Below are 21888 nucleotides of genomic sequence, written 5' to 3'. Positions count from 1 at the left end.
GGACTCGGAGCCCTGGACGTCCCAAGCCTGCCTGCTGTTGTCTGTGTGGCACGCACTCCCCTTTGAGAACTGGCGCGCAGATCCTGGGGCTTCCGTGGCTCGGTCCCGCGGCCGGGATCTAAATTTACCTTTTATTTATGAAAGTGTGTGGCATACTTCTATATAGTCAAAACTCTTAGTTTTTTAAAGATTTATTTTAGGCTGGTGCTGCGCCTCACTAGGCTAATCCTCTGCCTGCAGCACCGGCACCATGGGTTCTAGTCCCAGTTGGGGTGCCAGATTCTGTCCCAGTTGCTCCTCTTCCAGTCCAGCTCTCTGCTGTGTCCAAGGTGTGCAGTGGAGGATGGCCCAGGTCCTTAGGCCCTGCACCCACTTGGGAGACCACAAGGAAGTACCTGGCTCCTGGCTTTGGATCGGCACAGTGTGCTAGCCACTGCAGCCACTTGGGGGGTGAACCAACAGAAAAAGGAAGACCTTTCTCTCTCTCTCTCTCTCACACTGTCTAACTCTTCCTGTCAAAAAAATAATAAAATAAAAAAAGATTTATTGTAAAGGCAAGTGGAAAAGAAAGATGGGGGGGATTCTATGTGTTTGTTCACCCACCTAATTGCCACAGAAACTGGGACTGAGAAATCCTAAGCCAGGATTCAGAAATTCCATCTGAGTCTCTCATGTGGATGGCAGGAAACCAATTATATAGGCCATCATGTTCTACTTCCAAAGTACATTAGCAGGAAGCCAGAGCAGTAGTGCAGAATAGGTGGTACTCTAACCAGGTACCTCAATGTTTGATGAGGGCATACCCATTGGTGGCTTAATCCCAACACCACAACACCCTCCCCAATATGCTTATTTAATTCTGTGATAGAGGGCATGACCTTTGTTATAACTGTTGGATTTTTTGTTATTCATTTTTACGCGATTATAATGGCTTGTAATTCAGGCACTAAGTATTAGCTCATATTTATTTCTCCTCTAAAGTTACTTATTTTTTCTTCCAGTAATAATGGTAGGATTTTCACAAATTCAAGACTATTTAAATCCTTGTTGTTTGAAATTATATCTATTATCAGTATGCATTTTTAATGTCTTAGTCTCAGCCAGCCCTAACACTATATGGTCAGCTTGGTAGTGGGACAGCTCTGTGGCACAGCGGGTTAAAGCACTAGTCTGCAGTACTGGCATCTCATATGAATGCTGGTTTGAGTCCTGGCTACTCCACTTCTGAGCCAGCTCTCTGCTATGGCCTTGGAAAGTAGTAGAAGATGGCCCAATCCTTGAGCCCCTGTACCAACATAGGAGACCCAGAAGAAACTCGTAGCTCCTGGCTTTGGATCAGCACAGCTCTGGCCTTGTAGCCATCTGGAGAGTAAACCAGCAGATGGAAGAGTTTCTCTCTCTCTCTGCATTTCAAATAAATAAATAAATCTTTAAAAACTAATGTTTTGTTATTCTCATCATAGAGCTATTTGACAATCTTTGGTTAATTTTATTCCAAGGTATCTGATTTTTTTGGTAGCTGTTATGAATGGAATGTAGTTTTTTCTCAGCCTTGGTTTTGTCTATGTGAACAAAGGCTGTTGATTTTTGTGCATTGATTTTATATCCTGCTACTTTACCAAACTCTTCTATGAGTTACAGTAGTCTCCTGGTGGAATCTTCTGGATCCCCTTTATATAGCATCATGCCATCTGAAAATAGGGATACTTTGACTTGCTCCTTCCCAATTGGTATCCTTTTTCTTTTCTAATGGCTCTGGCTAAAACTTCCAGGACAATATTGAATAGAAATGGTGAGAGTGGGCATCCTTGTCTGGTTCCATGCCTCAGTGGGAATGCTTCCAATATTTCTCCATTCAGTAGGATGATGGCCATGGGTTTGTCATAGATTTCCTTGATTGTGTTAAGGAATTTTCCTTCTATATCCAATTTGCTAGAGTTCTCATCATGAAAGGGAGTTGTATTTTATCAAGTGCTTTTTCTGCATCTATTGAGATAATCACATAGTTTTTGTTCAGCAGTTTGTTAATGTGATGTATCACATTGATTGATTTGAGAATGTTGAACCATCCCTGCATATCAGGGATAAATTCCACTTAGTCTGGGTGGATGATCTTTCTGATGTGCTGTTGGATTCAATTGGCTAGAATTTTGTTGAGGATTTTTGCATCTATGTTCATCATGGAAATTGGTCTGTAGTTCTATTTGTTGTATCTTTTACAGGTTTAGGAATTAAGATGATGCAGGCTTTGTAGAATAATTTAAAAGTGTCCCCTCCCTTTCAGTTGTTTTGAATAGCTTGAGAAGAATTGGACTTTGTTCTTCTTTAAATGACTGGTAGAATTCAGCAGTGAAGCCATCTTATCCTGAGGTTTTTGTTAGGGAGATCTTTATTACTGATTCAATTTCTGTCTTGGTTATGGATCCGTTTAGGTTTTCTATGTCTTCATGACTCAATTTAATGAGATTTTATGTGTTGAGGAATCTATGCATTTCATATATGTTTTCTGTTTTGTTGGCATACGGCTCTTTGTAATAATTTCTGATAATTCCGCTTTTTTCTGTGATGTCTGTATTTCATTTCCTTTTTCATATCTAATTTTATTAATTTTGATCTTATTCCTTTTTTGTTTAGTTGGGTCAATTGTTTATTTTTTCAAAGAACCAGCTCTTTATTTTGCTGAACTTTTGTATTTTTTGTTTCAATCTTGTTTATTTCTGCTGTAATTAATTAATTATTTTCTCCTACTAGTTTTGGATTTGTTTTTCTGTTATTTTTCTTGGACCTTAAAATGCATTGATGGCTGATTTATTTGGTGCCTTCCTAAATTTTTGATATAGGCACCAATTGCTTTAAACTTTCCTCTTAACACTGCTTTGCTGTATCCCATAGGATTTTTTTTTTGACAGGCAGAGTCGACAGTGAGAGAGAGAGACAGAGAAAAAGGTCTTCCTTTTGCCATTGGTTCACCCTCCAATGGCCGCCGCAGCCGGCGCGCTGCAGCCTGTGCACCGCACTGATCCGATGGCAAGAGCCAGGTACTTATCCTGGTCTCCCATGGGGTGCAGGGCCCAAGTACTTGGGCCATCCTCCACTGCACTCCCTGGCCACAGCAGAGAGCTGGCCTGGAAGAGGGGCAACCGGGACAGAATCCGGTGCCCCAACTGGGACTAGAACCCGGTGTGCCGGTGCCGCAAGGCGGAGGATTAGCCTAGTGAACCATGGCACTGGCCCATAGGATTTGATATATTGTGTTGTCACCTTCATTTGTTTCCAGTAATTTTTTTTTAATTTTTTTCTTCTGATTTCTTTTTTGATTGACTGTTCATTCAGGAGCATATTGTTCAATCTCCATTTGTTTGTATTTGTTCTTAAGAGTTCTAAGTTGTTGATTTCCAACTTCATTCCATTGTTGTCTGAGAAGGTGTGTGGTATAATTTTGATTTTTATGAACTTGCTGAGACTTGCTTAATGGCATAGTATGTGGTCTATCCCAGACCAAGTTCCATACACTGGTGAGAAGAATGTGTATTCTGCAGCTTAGGGTGAAAAGTTCTGCAGATATCTTCTAAATCCATTTGGTTAATAGTGTCAATAACTCTGTTGTTTCCTTGTTCTTTTTCTCTCTGGTTGATCTGTCCTTTGCTGAAAGTGGGTTATTGAAGTACCCCATGGCTATTGTATTTGAATCTATGTCTCCCTTTAGATCCATTAACATTTCTTGTGTGTAGCAAGGTACCCTGTAGTTAGGTGCATATACATTTATAATTGTCATTTCTTCAAACTGAATGGATCTCTTATTATTTTATAATGCCCTTCTTTGTTGCTATTAAATGTTTTTATGTTAAAATTTATTTTGTCTGTTATTAGGATGTCTATACCAGCTCTTTTTTTTATTTCTATGATCATGGAATATCTTTTTCAGCCTGTGAGTATCATTGTTGGTGAGATGTGTTTTCTTGTAGGCAGCAAATAAATGGATTTTGGGTTTTTTTTAATCCATTCAGCCAGTCTGTAACTTTTCACTGGAGCATTGTGGCCATTTGTATTCAAGGTATCTCTTGATAAATAACTTTTCCCTTCAGTTTTTCCATTAATATTCCTATTTTTTTCTTAGGGCCCTTCGTAATTTTATTGAGGAATTTTCTTCCTTCACATTCATTCATAGTAATGACATTGTTTGTGTGTTTCTGTGTGCAGCACATCATTAAACATCTTTTGTAAATTTCACCTTCATTCATAAGGGATAGCTTTACAGGGTACAGTATTCTGGGCTGATAGTATTCTTTTCTCTTAATACTTGGAATATTTCTTGCCATTCTCTCCCAGCATGTAGGATTTCTGAAGAGAAGTCCTCTGTGAGTCTAATTAGAGATCCACTGAAGGCAATCTGACTTTTCTCTCATGCACATTTTAGAAACTTTTCATTGAGTTTTATTGTGGAGAATTTAATCACAATGTGTCATGGCAAAGCCTTTTTCTGATCATATCTATTTGGAATTGTATATGCCTCCTGTATTTGGATGTCCTTTTCTTTCTCCAAATTAGTTTTCTGGTATTATTTAATGAAAAAGGCCTTCTAATTCATTCACTGTTTCCTCACCTTCAAGAACTCCTAAGACCTGTATGATGGCTCATGTGAGGGTATCCTGTAAATCCCCAATAGTATTTTTTTTTAGTTTTTTGATTTCTTCTTGTTGTTTTTGTTCTGTCTAAAATTTCCAGAGATTTATCTTCTTGCTTAGATTTTCTTTCTTCTAACTCACTTAATCAGTTCTTAAGACATTCCACTGCATTTCTTATTTGATCTGTCAAATTCTTCATTTCTAGTATTTGATTTTTTTAAAAAGCTTGCTTTGATTATAACTGCTCTATATACTTTGTCTTGAAATCTGGTATTGTGATGTCTCCAGTTTTGTTTTAGTTATTTAAGACTGCCTCAGGTGTTCAAAATGTTTTTTTTTTTTGTTTCCAATGAATTTTAGCATCATTTTTTCTAGAACTAGTAGTGCCCATGATATTTTGATTGGAATTGCACCTAATCTGTAATTTGTTGGGTAATATGGACATTTTGATAATATAAATTCTTCTAATCCATAGACATAGAAGAGTTCCGTTTTTGTGTCTTCTATTTCTTTCTTTAATGTTTTATAATTTAAATGTAGAGATCGATGATATCCTTTTTTTTTTTTGACAGGCACAGTTAGACAGTGAGAGAGAAAGAGACAGAGAGAAAGATCTTCCTTCCACTGGTTCAGCCCCCAAATGGCCGCTGCAGCCAATGCACTGCACCAATCCAAAGCCAGGAGCCAGGTGCTTCCTCTTGGTCTCCCATATGTGTGCAGAGGCCAAGCACTTGGGCCATCCTCCACTGCCTTCCTGGGCCACAGAAGAGAGCTGGCCTGGAAGACAAGCAACCGGTAGAGAATCCGGCGCCCCACACAGGACTAGAACCCAGAGTGCCGGTGCTGCAGGTGGAGGATTAGCCTAGTGAGCTGCAGCACCAGCCTAATATCCATTGTTAAATATATTCTAAGGTATTTAATTTTTTATAAGTATTGTGGATGGTACTGATTGTAAAAGTTCTTTCTCAGCTATGGCATTATCGGCTAAACTATTGATTTTTGTATGTTGACTTTTATATTCTGCAACTTTACCAAACTCTCTTATGAGTTTTGGTAGTCTTTTGGTAGAGTTTTTGGTTTCATACTATGTAAGATCATGTTACCTGCAAAAAGGGATCATTTGACTTTCTCGTTTCCAATTGATGTCCTTTTGATTTCTTTTTCTTGCTTAATAGTCTGTTAAAACTGTCAGAACTATCTTGAATAGCAGTGGTGAGAGTGCACATATTTGTCTAGCTCCGGAGCTCAGGGAATTGCTTCCCTCTTCATCCCATTTAGTATGAGGTTTGCTGTTGTTTGGTCATATATTGCCTTGATTGTGTTAATGAAAAAAGGCTTTTATCATGAAAGGATTTTGTATTTTATCAAATGATTTCTCTGCATCTATTGGGTTAAGCAAATGCTTTTATTCTATTTGTTAATGAGATGTGTTATATTTATTGATTTGCATATATTGAGCCATTCTTATTTTCCAGAGATAATACCACTTTGTCCAGGAGAATAATCTTGCTGATGTGTTATTGGATTCTTTGTATGTCTTATCTACCTGATATTTTGTTGAGGATTTTTGTAACTGTTAATCAAAGATGTTGGTCTATTGTTAGTTTTCTTTGTTGTATCTTTTTTTGTTTTAAAATTAAGGTGATGTTGGCCTCATAGAAGCATTTTGGGAGAATGCTTTCCCTTTCAATTGTTTTGAATAGTTTGAGAAGAATTGGAAGTACTTCCTGTTTAAAAGTTTGATAAAAATCAGCAGTGAAGCCATCCAGTCCTGGACTGCTATTTGTTGGGAGAGACTTTATTATTGATTAGATATCCATCTGAGTTATTGTTCTGTTTAGGTTTTCTATGACATCAGAAATAAATTTTTGTAGATTGTATGAGTCCTTTATTGTTTATTGAATCTTTGTCTTGGCTATCATTCTCTTAAGGCTTTCTATACCTTCAGGAACCAATTATGCAATTAAAACACCAGTTAGAGTGGCTATTTTTAAACAAAAATAAATGCTGATGAGGATGTGGAGAAAAAATAATCTTTATATATTTTTGGTTAGAAATAATATTTATGCTGGTGCCATGGCTCAATAGGCTAATCCTCTGCCTGTGGGACCAGCACACCAGGCCCTCATCCCAGTCAGGGCACCGGATTCTGTCCCAGTTGCCCCTCTTCCAGGCCAGCTCTCTGCTGTGGCCCAGGAGTGCAGTCGAGGATGGCCCAGGTGCTTGGGCCCTGAACCCCATGGGAGATCAGGAGAAGTACCTGGCTCCTGACTTTGGATCAGCACAGTGCACTGGCCGCAGTGTGCCGGCCGAGGTGGCCATTGGAGGGTGAACCAATGGTAAAGGAAGACCTTTCTTTCTGTCTCTCTTTCTCTCACTGTCCACTCTGCCTGTCAAAAAAAAGAGAAGAAATATTTATTATTCTCACTGCCCCCCATAAAAGTCACTTCTCAGAAACAAGAAGATATTATCCATGCCCTCACCAGTTACAGTCTGTAGAAAATAAACTTAACTCACATCCTATCAACAATATATTTCTATCATTTTTAAAACAATAGCCATTTTATTCTTCCATGTTAATTCAAGAATGGATTCAAGTTTTATATTTTGGATCAAATCAAGACAATCTTTGTTTATAGGCAACAATTTTCCAGACAGAGCCCTCCCCCAATCCCTAAAAAATTCTATATCCTAAGTGATAAACCCTCCTTGTACATTCAGCAAACTTTATATTGGAAAAAAGAGTAATTCAGATAGCTATTTACTCTCATGCACAACGTAAGTCTAGCTGAGCTTCTACACTTTTTTTTGCAATGGTGCTTACATAAAATAAATCACCTCTTATCAAGTTACAATGGTAATTTCTTGAAATGTAGATATGGAAGCTATACATGTTATCCATTGACGTCTGCTTCTCATTTTTTAATCTGCAATGAAACCATCAGGACAAGCTACATCTCATGGTGTTTTCCCTTCCCCTCAGCTATTTCTCTCTAAAAAGCTTAAATCCTCTCTCAGATCATGTACAGATACACTGAAAGCACATGAAAAAATGTTTTAGCTTGCTGACATAATGTCTTTAAGTTTGCTGACATAATGCCCATATTTGGACTTTGAAGTGTAAAATCTGAGATAAAGCATCATTTAATTCATACAGCACATTATTAATCAATCAACAGTGTCCCACCAACTCACAAGTTCCCTAAACTGGTTGTATCCTCTGCATCTAGGAAGTTTATAACCAATGACTCAATCAAAGAATGTGCTTGTAACCAGCTGTTGGTTTAATTTGAGAATTAGAAGTTTCATAGTGAGCTATTTTCAAATATAGAAAAGCTGCAAGTTACATAGAAACCATTAATTTTATTTCTCATTACCTAAAGGAAGAATTTTTTCAAATAAAATTTTACAAGGCAAAATGTGAATCTATATGTGTATATTTAGATGTGTACATGTATTTTATATTTAACCTAGCTAAAGTTTTATAAACAATTCTAATATAGTTATGGTTACACATTCTTAAAGATTCAGTTGCGTTAAAGATACAGGTTATAAAGAGGCTTACACATCTCTTCCCTCTCTTATTCCCACTCTTATATTTAACAGTGATCACTTTTCAGTTAAGTTTCAGCACTTAAGAAGAACTGTGTATTGATTACAGTATTCAACCAAAAGTATTAAGTAGAACAAACAAAAAATACTAAGAGGGATAACATATCAAGTTGCTCATCAACAGTCAGGGTGAGGGCTGATCAAGTCACCGTTTCTCATAGTGAGAACACTTTTTTCTTAGATTTATTAATTTATTTGAAAGGCAGAGTTACAGAGAGAGGAAGAAAAAGAGACAGAGAGAGAGAGAGAGAGAGAGAGAGATCTTCCATCTGCTTGTTCACTCCCCAAATGGCCACAACTTCCACAGCTGGGCTGGTTCGAAGCTAAGAGCTAGGAGCTTCTTCCAGGTCTCTCATTTGTTTGGCAGGGGGCCAAGCACTTGGGCCAATCTTCTGCTGCTTTCTCAGGAGCATTAGCAGGGAGCCAGATCAGAAGTGGAGCAGTCGGAACTTGAACTGTGTCCATATTGGATGCCAGCGCTTCAGGCAGTGACCTTTCCTGCTATGCACAGTGTTGACCCCCAAAACACGTGTTTTTAAAGTTTTTTTTAATGAATGCATTTTTTCATAGATACAACTTTAGGAATATACTGGTTCTTTCCTCCATATCCCCCCATCCCCAGGTCCCATCCCACCTTTCCTTCTCCCATCTCCTTCTTCATTATGGTTCATTTTTAGTATGACTTTATATACAGAGGACTAGCTCCATGCTAAGTATAGACTTCAAAAATTTGCTCCCATGCACACACACAGCATATAGAGTACAGTTCATTGAGAAAATTTGCAGTGGATTCTCATATTACAATTCATTAGGGATAGAGGTGCTACATGAGAAGCAAGTGTACAGTGATTTCTGTTGTTCGTTTAACAATTAACACTCTTATTTATGACAGCAGTGATCTCCCAAGGGACATACTCAAGCTGACTTACCTCAAATGGTAGAGTTAGAAACATACCAGGGGATTCCAATTCAATCCCATCAAGGTGGCATGTACCAATGCCATCTCATTAGTCCCAGTGATCAATTCCTGTTCACAATTGATCATAATGATAGGACCAAGAACCAAAGGGATCACATAAACAAGAAGAGTGTCTGCAAATACTAGCTGATAGAATAAAAAAGGGAGAGTGATCCAACATAGGAAGTGAGATACACAGCAAACCCACAGAATGGCAGATGTCCTAAACAGCACTCTGGCCTCAGAATCAGCCCTTAAGGCATGCGGATCCGGCTGAAGAGCCCATGAGAGTATTTCAGGCATGGAAAGCCAAGACACTCTGGGCGGAAAAAAAAAAAAAACCTAAATGAAAGATCTCCGTGAGTGAGATCCCAGCGGAAAGAACGGGTCATCAAAGAAGGAGGTACCTTTCTCTGAAGGGAGGAGAGAACTTCCACTTTGACCATCGCCTTGTCTAAAAATTATCAGAGTCAGTGAACTCAGGGGGCTTCCATAGCCTTGGCAGCTCATGACAAGAGCCTAGGGTGATTACTGAGGCCATAAACAAGAGTGTCAATTTGTTAAGTCAACAACAGGAGTCACTGTGCACTTCTCCTCATGTAGGATCTTTGTCCTTAGTGTGCTGTACATTGAGATTTAATGCTATAACTAGTACTCAAACAGTATTTTTCACTTTATGTTTCTGTGTGGGAGCAAACTGTTGAAATCTTTACTTAATGTATGCTAAACTGATCTTCTGTATATAAAGAGAAACGAAAATGAATCTTGATGTGAATGGAAGTGGAGAGGGAGTGGATAAGGGGAGGGTTGTGGGTGGGAGGGATGTTATGGGGTGGAAGCCATTGTAATCCATAAGCTGTACTTTGGAAATTTATATTCATTAAATAAAAGTTTTTTAAAAAAAGAGGCTTACACAAAAGGCAAAAAATAAGAACAAAGATGATAATTGAGGTTTTTCAGTATTACTTCAAAAAGCTATTTCTATCTGCTATAAAAGAAAACTATACCTTTGTTTATCTTAGAAAAAAATGTAAAAAGATAGTGCTATCATGTAAAGGACTCATAAAAAACTATACTGTATATCCCATAAAAGTCATGCCTACTTAAGGTAAATCACAATTATGGTTTTTATTGTAATACAAACATCACCATCACCTCTCCTCTTTAAAAATGAGAGGATTTAACTTTGGAACTTACTTAACTAGTCAAAGAAATTCAAGTTCCAGTATCAGTAAGTTAAACAAGATTACAAAATAAGGCATTCTGCTCCCATGACAGTCACAGACCTAGGGAAGTGGGTTCTTATTTTTACCATTTATATAATCTAAGCATTATATAGAAATCAATCTTTATCCAAAATCAACAAATGATTTTTTATTTTCCAGGGGAATATAAAACCATATATAAAATCCTCAATTTTGGCTATTTCTCCTACTGCTATAAACAGAGACTGAGCTGAGCTATTTAAGAAAGCTCACTTTGAGCAATGGGCATGAAATGTCTTTGACTACACCATTTCTAAGCCTGTAGGTCACACACTAAATGATTTTTCCAATTACACAGGAAATCCCCTTTGACAAAATCCCTGTAGTGTTACTTAGAAAGAAAAACACACACACAACAAATGGACTCAGAATACACATGCACACATACCTGCACACACACATCCCATTATAATAATCATGGTTTCCTTAAACATTAATTAGCTCTCTAGAAAGAATCATAATTCTTTATCATCAAGCTGCAGCATGTGTATAAGGAGCAGCAATGCAATCTTTTTTAGTACAAGGTAAGAATCTGAATGAATTTTTAAATGACTAGTACCTTGAACCAAAGACTTCACCAATGATGAATCCTGAGATACAGTTTTGAAATCTGGACTCAACTGCCTGTTGCACTTTTATATTAACTGTTGCTTAAGTAAACAAAAGCAGCATAAATTCAATATCCTACTGTCTAAACATTTTAAAGCAATGTCATCGTCAACAGGTAAAATACACCTAATTTGGGTCTTCTGACACCTCTTGTTTTGAGTTTATTTTATGATAAAGTTTTTTAAAGTTTAAAATATTGTGAAGACTATATATTTATGTATAACTATATTCACGTACATATACTATGTACTTGATGTACTCATAAACTTTGAATATGTGTGTATCAGTAGGATACCCACACATATGCAGGAACCCTGAATAAACTGGTATGAACTGTGGAATGATTTCCCAGAAATGCATAGAAATTAGAGAAGAATATTATGATTAATTAAAACAAAAATGTCACCTTATTTACATAGTACCTATCTCCCAAGAAGTACATATGCTTTATAAACATGTTTTAGTACATAAACTGGGGCATTGAGGACACCTTCAATTTCATTTTCCACAACCCAGTAACCTGCCCAGTGCCATATGCCTCAACAGTGGCAAAGCAAAATACAGACATGGAAACCTCCTAACTCCCAAAGTCTCCAATTACCAGACCAAATGGTCTTGGGGTGAACATCAAGTTACCCACCACTCAAACAGAACTTCTATAAAGGATGAATTTATAAGTCCTCTTATATTTGTGATTTGTGTTATACATTTATACCACAGGGAGATCAAAATGGTTTTTGGTTTTGGCAGATGAAAGTCTAACATTCAGTGTGATTATAATTCAGTGTAACTTCTCCAGTTTAAGTGTGACACAGCTCATCGATCCATTGGGCAGATGTGGTCAATGTCTACTTGTGGCTAAAGAGTTCTTAATCCACACATCTAATGCTTGTTTACAGAGACAGCCTACAATCTGTATCATCTGAAAGTCCTTTGCATCTCCACATAGAGCATACGAGTATAAATAAGCACTGTAGCACAAAGGTACAGTTCGCATCACTTCATGTTTCAATAAATGAAGGCCTTAAGGGTGCACTTTCAAGGCCAAGAGCTCCTCAGAGTGCATGTTGTTTAAAGATCGAAGATCTGGCAACTTCAGAAGTTGTTTTGTAAAAATTGAGGCCTCATTTGGATGGTTTTTCATTATTAAGGTCCTTAGTGCACGGATAAGGATTTCCTGCAAAGCCTCCACAGATTTGACATTTCCTATTCCAGATCAATCTGTGGATACAAGGACAATGGTTGTAAACAAACTCATCTCTTCATCACCAAGTTGGAGGGCATTTAGCTTCTCACTAAAGTCAAACATGGAGTTCAGCAGATCTCCTGCTCCCATTGAGAGTAAATCATCCACACAACATTTCTTTCCACTTAAAAAGGTGACTGTACACTCCTTTGCATCAAACAGTGATGCACATCATACCATTAAAACCTCAAAAGTTCCAGCCTTCAAAAGGTTGACCTGGTCATGCTGAGAGAGATCTCAGAACCCAGGAATCTGCTTTGCAAATTCCACCGCTTCTTTCACTGCTGGTGTGAAGCTCACTGAAAATTCTTCCCAGATTTCATGCCCTAATTTATGTGGATCCACGTACAGAAACTTACTCATTGGACGAACCAGATGCATCCTTCCTCCAGTGTTGCACAGGTAACTATTCTTGTTCTCATTCTGAGAAAATCCATCTATTGGAACTCTATCATATTGACTTTGAGTATAAGCATTGGAGAAGTTCATACAATGTCCATTTGCAATACAATTGCAATATGTTGGGTAATGCATGATGTTCCTCCCTTTCTACTGTCCATTGAGATGCTGATGGCTGATGGAAACTGACTGCTAATCTCATTGCCACAATGGTCATGATTTAAATTATACTGCTCCATATTCTTGGGAATCTGTTCTCTCTGGGGCTGCATGACCTTAGCAGAGTTTTCTCACTGCTCCTGATTAAACATAAAGGTATCCTTGTGGGCTCTGGTGACCATGCTGACCACTTCCTCCTTTGCAAGATCAGAAGGAGGAGGAGGAGAGTTTTTCAGGTTTTCTTGCTCTAGCTGGGGCTTGAGTTGCAGCTGTTCCTGGGCTGGTAAGGCAGTCTATTCACGGTGTTTCTGCAAGTGACCACTGAACTGGCTGTTCATCATGGTCTTCATCGCACTTTGCATTTCAAACAACATCCTCTGCTTCTCGTGCTTAGGAATATGGCCAAACCTAACAGCATCTCTAGGCATTCCCACAGACAGGCACTTCTTGAAGCGACACTGCTGTCACCTGTTCCTGTTCATTCTCATTACAGAGCAGTTTTCATTCTTCAGGCACTTCTTGTACTGGATGTTTTGCTGAATACTTTTCTGAAAGAAACCCTTATATCCTTCACAGGCATGAGCTCCATAGTGGAATCCTGATGCCACACCCCCACAGACTTTACACAGCAGAACCATGCAACTGAATTGTCACACCCACTGTGGCTCTTTTATGCCTAGTGCACCCGACCTGCTTACTTTCATGGAGCAATCTATCGGATCATTCTTCAGGATGCTTTCAATATTGGAGAGCTCTCCGTTCTTGGGATTACCATTGGTATCCGAGTTGGAGCTGTTTGGAGAAGATGGAACAGAAGAGGAGGACTTGAAAGTGTCCTCAGAGCCCTCACTGTGTCAGGAGGCAGGGCTAGAGGCTGAGCTGGAAGAACTGATGTAGGCAATCACGCCTCCCGCATTCACCTTCACAGTGCTGTCCGGAATGGGCTGAGCTGCCCGCTTCCGCAAGCCCAGGCCGGAGGGGGGATGATCGTGGAGCCCCCTCATGGGCAGGGCTGGCGAGCCTCTGAGAACCCGGCCCTGCAGCCGGAGTGCGGGCGGCAGTGAGAGGGGTGGCAGCTGGCAAGAGGCGCTCCTCGCAGGGTCCCTGACAACAAAAGAGGAGGCGAGGCGGCTTCCTGGAGCCAGCACACGGTGGCCACGAGAATCCCTATACATGTTTAATGACACTGAAAGTTGGTACAGTCGTTTTGGAGACCAGTAAGGATGTTCCCCTCAAAATTAAAAATAGATGTCATCTATGACCCATTTATCCCACACCCAGCCATGTGTTTGAATGAAAGGAAATAAACATGGCATAGAGATACCTGAGCTCCCAAGTCCAGCACTATTCACATTAACTAGGTATATATCTACTTTTGTGCAGATTGATGCATGGATAGAGGAAAATGCAATATATAAAAACAACAGAATGTTCTTCAGCCACAAAAAGAATGAATCCTAATACTGGTCATAAAATACATTTAACTGTAAGTTATCACATTAGATGAAAATAGGCAGACATAGAAACGGTTTAGTAAAAGTAGATCTGAAATTGGATTAATGATTACTAGAGACCAGGGATTATGAGGGCAGGGTAGAGAAAGGTTGGGTAAAGAATATCAAAACAGAATAAATACATTTTAATATTCCACAACACCTCCCATCGAGGTGGCATGTACCAATGCCATCTCACTGTTCCAGGTGATCAGTTTCAGTTCACAGTTGGTCATGGTGAAGGGACTGGGAGTCAAAGGGAGCACATAGACAAGTCTAGTACCGGCTAACGCTAACTGATGGAGTAAATAAAGGGGAGAGTGATCCAACATGGGAAGTGAGATACTCAGCAGACTCATAGAATGGCAGATGTCCTAAATAGCACTCTGGCCTCAGAATCAGCCCTAAAGGCATTCGGAGCTGGCTGAAAAGCTCATGAGAGTATTTCAGGCATGGAAAGCCAAGACACTCTGGCAAAAGATCTCTGCGAGTGAGATCCCAGTGGAAAGAACAGGTCATCAAAGAAGGAGGTACCTTTCTCTGAAGGGAGGAGAGAACCTCCACTTTGACTATGACCTTGTCTAAACAAGATAAGAGTCGGAGAACTCAGAGGGCTTCCATAGCCTTGGAAACTCATGACTGGAGCATAGGGAGATTACTGATGCCATAGACAGGAGTGTCAATTGGTAAAGTCAACAACAGGAGTCACTGTGCACTTACTCCTCATGTAGGATCTCTATCCTTAATGTGCTGTGCATTGAGATTTAGTGCTATAACGAGTACTCAAACAATATATTTCACTTTGTGTTTCTATGGGGGTGCAAACTGTTGAAATCCTTACTTAATGCATACTAAACTGATCCTCTGTAAAAAAAAAAAAAAAAAAAGAAAGAAAGAAATTATCAATTCCCAACTTGACTCTCACTGGGATTAAACATGACAATAGGTCTGCTCTGATTTCATCATCATTTAAAAAAAAATCATCTATTATTTTTCACTTTATGTTTCTGTGTGGGAGCAAACTGTTGAAATCCATACTTAATGTATACTAAGCTGATCTTCTGTATATTAAGATAATTGAAAATGAATCTTGATGTGAATGGAAGGGGAGAGGGAGTGGGAAAGGGGAGGGTTGTGGGTGGGAGGGACGGTATGGGGGGGAAGCCATTGTAATCCATAAGTCGTACTTTGGAAAATTATATGCATTAAATAAAAGTTTAAAAAAAAATTTAAAAAATTAAAAATTTCTTTATTTGAAAGGCAGAGATATGTAGAGGCAGAGAGAGAGAGAGAGAGATTTTTACATCTGCTGGTTCACTTCCCAGATGGTTCCAATGGCTGGAGCTGAGCTAATCCAAAGCAAGGATAAAGGAGCTTCTTCCCATTCTCCCATGTGGGTGCTGGGGCCCAAGGAGTTGATCCATCTTTTACTGATTTCCCAGGCAATAGTAGATAAATGGATCAGAGGTGGAGCAACAGGGACTTGAACTGTTGCCCATATGGGATGCTGGCACTGCAAGCAGTGGCTTTATCTGCTGCACCAAAGTTCCAGCCCCCATAATGCCATTATTATTTTTGCTGGAATTGCATTAAACCTATTAATTACTTTTGGCAGCTTGGATATATTGATAATATTAATTCTTCCAATCCACAAACATTGATTTTTCTATTTTTTGTTTCTTCTATTTCTTTCTAAATATATTATATATTTTTTATCAGTGACATTTCACCTGCTGTTATATTTATTCCAAGTTTTTTGTAGTTATTGTTAGTGGGATTTATCTTACAAGATGTTTCTCAGGCATGACATTGTCACTGAAAACAAAAGCTATGGATTTCTGTGTGTTAATTTTATGTCTTGAAACTACCAAACTCTGTAAAGAGTTCCAGTAGTCTCTTAGTGGAGTCTTTTGGTTCCCCTGTATATAGAAACATCATCTGTGTTAAAGGGATAATTTGACTTTGTCTTTTCCAATTTGTATCCTTTTGATTTATTTTTCTTCCTTAATGGTTCTGGATCAGTCTTCCAGGACTGTATTTAATGGTGGTGGTGCTAGTTCTGGATTGTAATGGAAATGCTTCCAATCTCTTCCCATTCAGTATGAGGCTGGCTATGGTTTTGTCATATATTTCTTTGATTGTGCTGAGGGATGTTCCATCTGTACCCAATGTGTTTAAGGTTTTAATCATGAAAGGATATTGTAATTTATCAAAGGTTCTCTGCATTTAATAAGATAATCATGTTATTTTTATTTAGTTTGTTAATGTGATGTATGACATTTATTGATTTGCAAATGTCCAACCTTCTCTGCATATCAGGGATAAATTCCACTTAGTCCAGGTGAACGATTTTACTGAACTGTTGTCAGATTTGAATAGCTAATATTTTGTTGAGGATTTTGCATCTATGTTTGTAGAGGATATGCCAAAATGTTCTCAGGGGAGCACACTCTCCAGACATAGGGCATGGCAGCAGTTCTGTCTCTGCATTTACAGGTTGGATGGGCATATGGGAAGCAAAATATGAGCAAGTGTAACCATTTGTCCTAATATCAGACAAAATATACTTTTAACACAAAACAATGAAAAGAGACCAAGAAAGGCATTATGTAATGAATGAGGGATAAAGTCAACAATAAATTGTGACTATAATAAATGTTTTTTAAAGAATTATTTATTTATTTATTTGAAAGTGTTACACAGAGAGAGGAGAGGGAGAGAGGGAGAGAGAAGTCTTCCATCCACTGGCTCACTCCCCAGTTGGCCTCAATGGCCAGAGATGTGCTGATCCAAACCCAGGAGCCAGGAGCCTCCCCCAGGTTTCCCACACAGGTGCCAATCCAAAGCCAGAATCCAGGAGGTTCTTCTGAGTCTCCCACATGGGTAGAGGGTCTCAAGGACTTGGGCCATTTTCTGTTGCTTTCCCAGGCCATAACAAAGAGCTGGCTCAGAAGTGAAGCACCCAGGACTGGAACCCATATGGGATGCCACTAATGCAGGTGGCAGCTTTACACAATATGCCACAGCGCCAGCCCCTTGTACTTTTTTATAGTTCACCAATAAGGGCATTTAATCCTTTGATTTCTCCTTATTTTGTGGTTTTAATATTAAATTATGTTTATTATCTCCTATAATCTAATATCTCTATAATTTTCTCAGTAATTATAATTCTAATGAAATTTTGTTTATTTATAACATATTCTTGAAAGACTGTTGTTTCTAGAAATTTATCTGTTTCATCTGTATTATTCTTTTTATAGGCGTACAATTGTTTACATACAGCACTCATAATTCTTTTTATTTGTGTATAAGTGTAGCAGTGCCCCCTTTTTTGCTGATTTAGTTTTTTTTTTAATTTTTGCTATTTGTTTTGTTTTTTCTTAATTCTCCTGCATGTTATACATTTTGTTCATTTTTAAAAATTATTTACATTAAACCACTTTCATTTTTATTTGCAAGGGAGAGAGAGGCAGAGAGAGACAGAGAGGGATCTGCTATCCACTGATCACCTCACAAGTGCCTTCAACAGCTAAGATTGAATCGGCTGTAGCCAGGAGCCCAGAAGTCAGTACGGATCTTCCACATAGGTGGCAGCAATGCAAACAGTTGAGTCATCATCTACTGCCTCACAGGTATGCATGATGTGCCTTAGTAAGAACATGGATCAGAAGCAGAGGAGATAGGTACAAATCAGGCACTCAGATGTGTGATATGCTTCCCCAAGTGCTGTATTAAGTGCTATGCTAACATGTACCTTCTGTTCACCATTTTGAAGAATCAAATCTTAGTTCATTGATTTTCTGTATTGTTTTTCTCTTCTCTGTGCTATGTATCTCTGCTCTAATCTATGTTATTTTCTTCTGCTCTCTTTAAGTTCACTGGGTTCTTTTTCTACTGCATAAGGTAAAAACTTAGGTATTTGATTTGCAAATTTTGCTTCTTTTTTTCATGTGATAGCTTAGAGCTATATATTTCCCTTTTTGCTTAGGTTTACCAGGATCCCATTGGTTTAGGTACACCATGTTTCCTTTTTCTCAGGATATTTCCTAGTTTCCTTCATGATTGTTTTTTGTTAATCCACTGGTTAATATACATATATTTATAAGTTTACCACTTCCATTGCTTTTGCTTTATTTTGTTCCACATGACCCTAAATGATAAGTGCAGTGATTGCAGGCATTTTAAATTTCAACACTAGTATTGTATCCTAACATGCTCTGTTCTAGAAAATGTTTTGTATTGCACTTCTACCAGTTGTTATTCTGCTGTTCCTATGTGGAATACACACATGAATGTATCTGCACATATATGTTCACTTAATCTAAAATAGTATTCTATTCCTGTTTGTCCTTACTGCACTACTCTGATTGTTCTATTTACTATTGTATATAGGATGTTATCACTCTGACTGCAGCCATGCCTGGTTTCTGTATTTAGAGGTACAAATATTGGTGAATATACCTTTATAACTTTTATAGTTATTAGTGGACTGACCACTTTGCCATATTTTATCTTTATCTCTTGTAGCAATTTTTGTCATAAATCCTACTACTTTTCCTTTTCTTCTTTTTTTAAAAATTTATTTCTTCAAAAGGCAGAGTTACACAGAGATGGGAGCAGAGAGAGAGGGAGTGCTGGTTCACTCCCTAGATGGCTGCCATGGCTGGAACTGCACTGATCTGAAGCCAGGAGACAGGAGGTTTCTTCTGGGTCTCACACGCAGGTACAAGGGCACAAGGACTTGGGCCATAATACGGTTTCCCAGGCCATAGCAGAAATCAGGATGGGAAGTGGAGTAGGCAGGACTTGAACCAGCACCCATATGGGATGCCAGCACTGCAGATGGTGGCTTTACCTGTTATGCCACAGTGCTGCCACCAATCCTGTTTTCTTATAGTGATAAAATCTCTTCTGTTCTCTTTTGATTGCTAATTCCATGAAATACATTTCTCTATCCTTTAAGTTTCAAAATATGAAAGTTTTTATATCAAGTGAGTCTTTTATCTTATTAAAGATTTATTTATTTATTTGAAAGTCAGAGTTACACAAGAGAGAGAAGGAGCAGAAAGAGAGAGAGAGCTCTTCCATCCATTGGTTCACTCGCCAGATGGCTGTCATGAGCAGTACTTCACCCATCTGAAGCCAGGAGCCAGGAACTTCTTCTAAGTCTCCCACACCAATGCAGGGGCCAAAGGACTCATCTTCCACTGTTTCCCCAGGCCTTAACAGAGAGCTGGATGTGAAGTGGAGCAGGCAGGACTCAAACCAGTGCCCACATGAAAAGCTGGGACTTCAGGCAGCAGCTTTACTCACTACATTAGAGCACTGGCCATTGAAATGAGCCCTTTATAGACACTATGTAGTTTAAATTTTGTTGATTTTTATCTAACATTTCTCATTGGTAAATTTTATCAAAGTACTGGCAAATTAATTATGAAAATATAGTGCTTAGTTTTGCCATGTTGTTTTCTGATGTTTTCAGGTCTTATAATTTCTTTTCCTGTGTTGCCTACATTATTGGTTTCCTTTATGTTTAATTGATTTTTTATTACTTTTTCATTTCCTTTTTTATACAGAAAATATTTTATGGCTATTATGGAGATTATACATTTTGTTCTAAAATTGTAATGATTCATGCTAAACTGATACTAACAACTTCATATACATACATATGTTCCAGTCTTTGTAGTTTCTTATTTATTCATGATAATTAATGTTACATCATTAATGTTTATGTTATTGATGTCACAGATTATTTCTTTGTGTACCATGTGCTTATTAACATAGATTTACAATATTTTATGATTTAAATTTTAAAACCCAGTAGAAGAATTAAAATGGAGTTAGAAACCAAAATTTCAATAATACTGATGTTTGTATCTTTTTATTTATCTTTCCTGGGAAGTTTCTATACTTATATGTCTCTGGTTTAAAATATAGTGTCCTTTTATCTGCACTGAGAAAATCCCATCTAGTTCTCCCACAAGTTGCAGGGATGCAAGTACATGAGCCATCATCTGATGTTTTCCTTGACACATTAGCAGAAAACTGAATCAGAATCAGAGTAGTCAAGACTTGAACCAGGAACTTCTATGCAGGTTGTGGGCACTGAAAGTACTGGCCTAGTCCAGTGTGCCACAATGTCTACCTCTTCATTTTGTAAAATTAGAAAATAAGCAGTACTCCAGTTTTACTCATTTTCAAAACTGTTTTTGATTATTTAGATTACATTGAAATTCTCTATGTATTGTAGGATGAACTTTTCCCTTCTTTCAAAACTCAGTTGAATTTTGACAGCCACTTTGAATCTGTACATTGTACTGGGCAGTATTGCTTTCTTAACAATAGTAATTTTTCCAATGCATTGATGTGGGATATCTTTCCATTTACTGATGTATTGTTTAATTTCTTTCATCCTAATTTTATAGTTTTAAGTGAACAAATCTTTAATCTCATTGGTTAAATTAATTTCTAAGCATTTTATATATTTCATGTCATTTTAAATGGAATTATTTTATACATTTTACTTTAAGATTGTTCATCATATATTAATGAATAAGAATATACCTGATTTTTCATGTTGCTCTTTCTTCCTGAAGTGTTCTGAATGAATTTCTGAGATCTAACTATCTTGTTATCAATGAATTGGGCTTTTCTACAAGTAAGATTATTCCATCTGTAAAGACACTGAAATTTTTTGTTTGTTTTGTATGGGAATATTTTTGTTTTACTTGTTCTGGCATAATACTGCTATTTTGATGACAAACAGGAAAAACAAATTTTTTTTATTTTTATCTTTGTGGAAAAGCTTCACTATTTACAATTGAAGAATTGAGCTTGAAAATTGCAGGCCTAAACCTCCTTCCCCAAAGCTGGGACCCTGTGGGGCAGGGGTTGTATAGTTTTGGTTCCTTATCTTTACAGCTGCACCTGTGTGAGGATAAGGGGCCGAAGCTGTGTAACCCTTGCCTCACCCTCAGTTAATGCACCAATCAATTCTAGGAGATGTCCTTTGAACTCCCACAGTGTGAGTTGATTTGTTAATGAGCTTCCCAAGGTGTGAGATGATTTGCTAATGAGCTTCCCGTGGTGTGAGATGATTTGCTAATGTGCTTCCTGCAGTGTGAGATGATTTGCTAAATGCTAATTTGAAAACCCTATAAAAACCCTGACCCTTGACTTCTCAGTGCTGCTCTGTTCCTGCTTGTTCAGAGAGCCCCAGCATGCTGGATCAATAAACCCCTTGCTGATTGCATGAGAGTGTCTCTTGGAGTCGTTCCTTGGGTGGCGGATGCTTCTCGACCCTAACACAATCAGGTATGATGTTAACTATAGATATTTTCTACATTCTTCTATTTGCTGTAAGAAATTTCCAGTTTATTCCATGAATGGGTGATACATTTTGTCAATATTCTTCTTGCATCAGTTGATAATGTATGTGATTTCTTCTTGATTCTGTGGATATGATGCATACATTTATTTTTGTATGCTGAGCCATTCTTGCATTCCATGAATAAAGTCA

General features: G+C 38.1%; 1 pseudogene; it reads right to left on the bottom strand.

The window, feature by feature from the left end:
* Positions 1 to 12093: 12093 nt before the first annotated feature.
* Positions 12094 to 13774, bottom strand: LOC149127954 (nuclear receptor subfamily 1 group D member 2 pseudogene; annotated as a pseudogene).
* Positions 13775 to 21888: the final 8114 nt, after the last annotated feature.

Source organism: Oryctolagus cuniculus, chromosome 2, assembly GCF_051225735.1.
Source record: "Oryctolagus cuniculus isolate XC-2025 breed Fujian yellow rabbit chromosome 2, ASM5122573v1, whole genome shotgun sequence".
Classification (NCBI taxonomy): Eukaryota; Metazoa; Chordata; class Mammalia; order Lagomorpha; family Leporidae; genus Oryctolagus; species Oryctolagus cuniculus.
The sequence above is the reverse complement of the archived record's forward strand: the minus strand, read 5'-3'. Positions and strand labels throughout refer to the sequence as shown.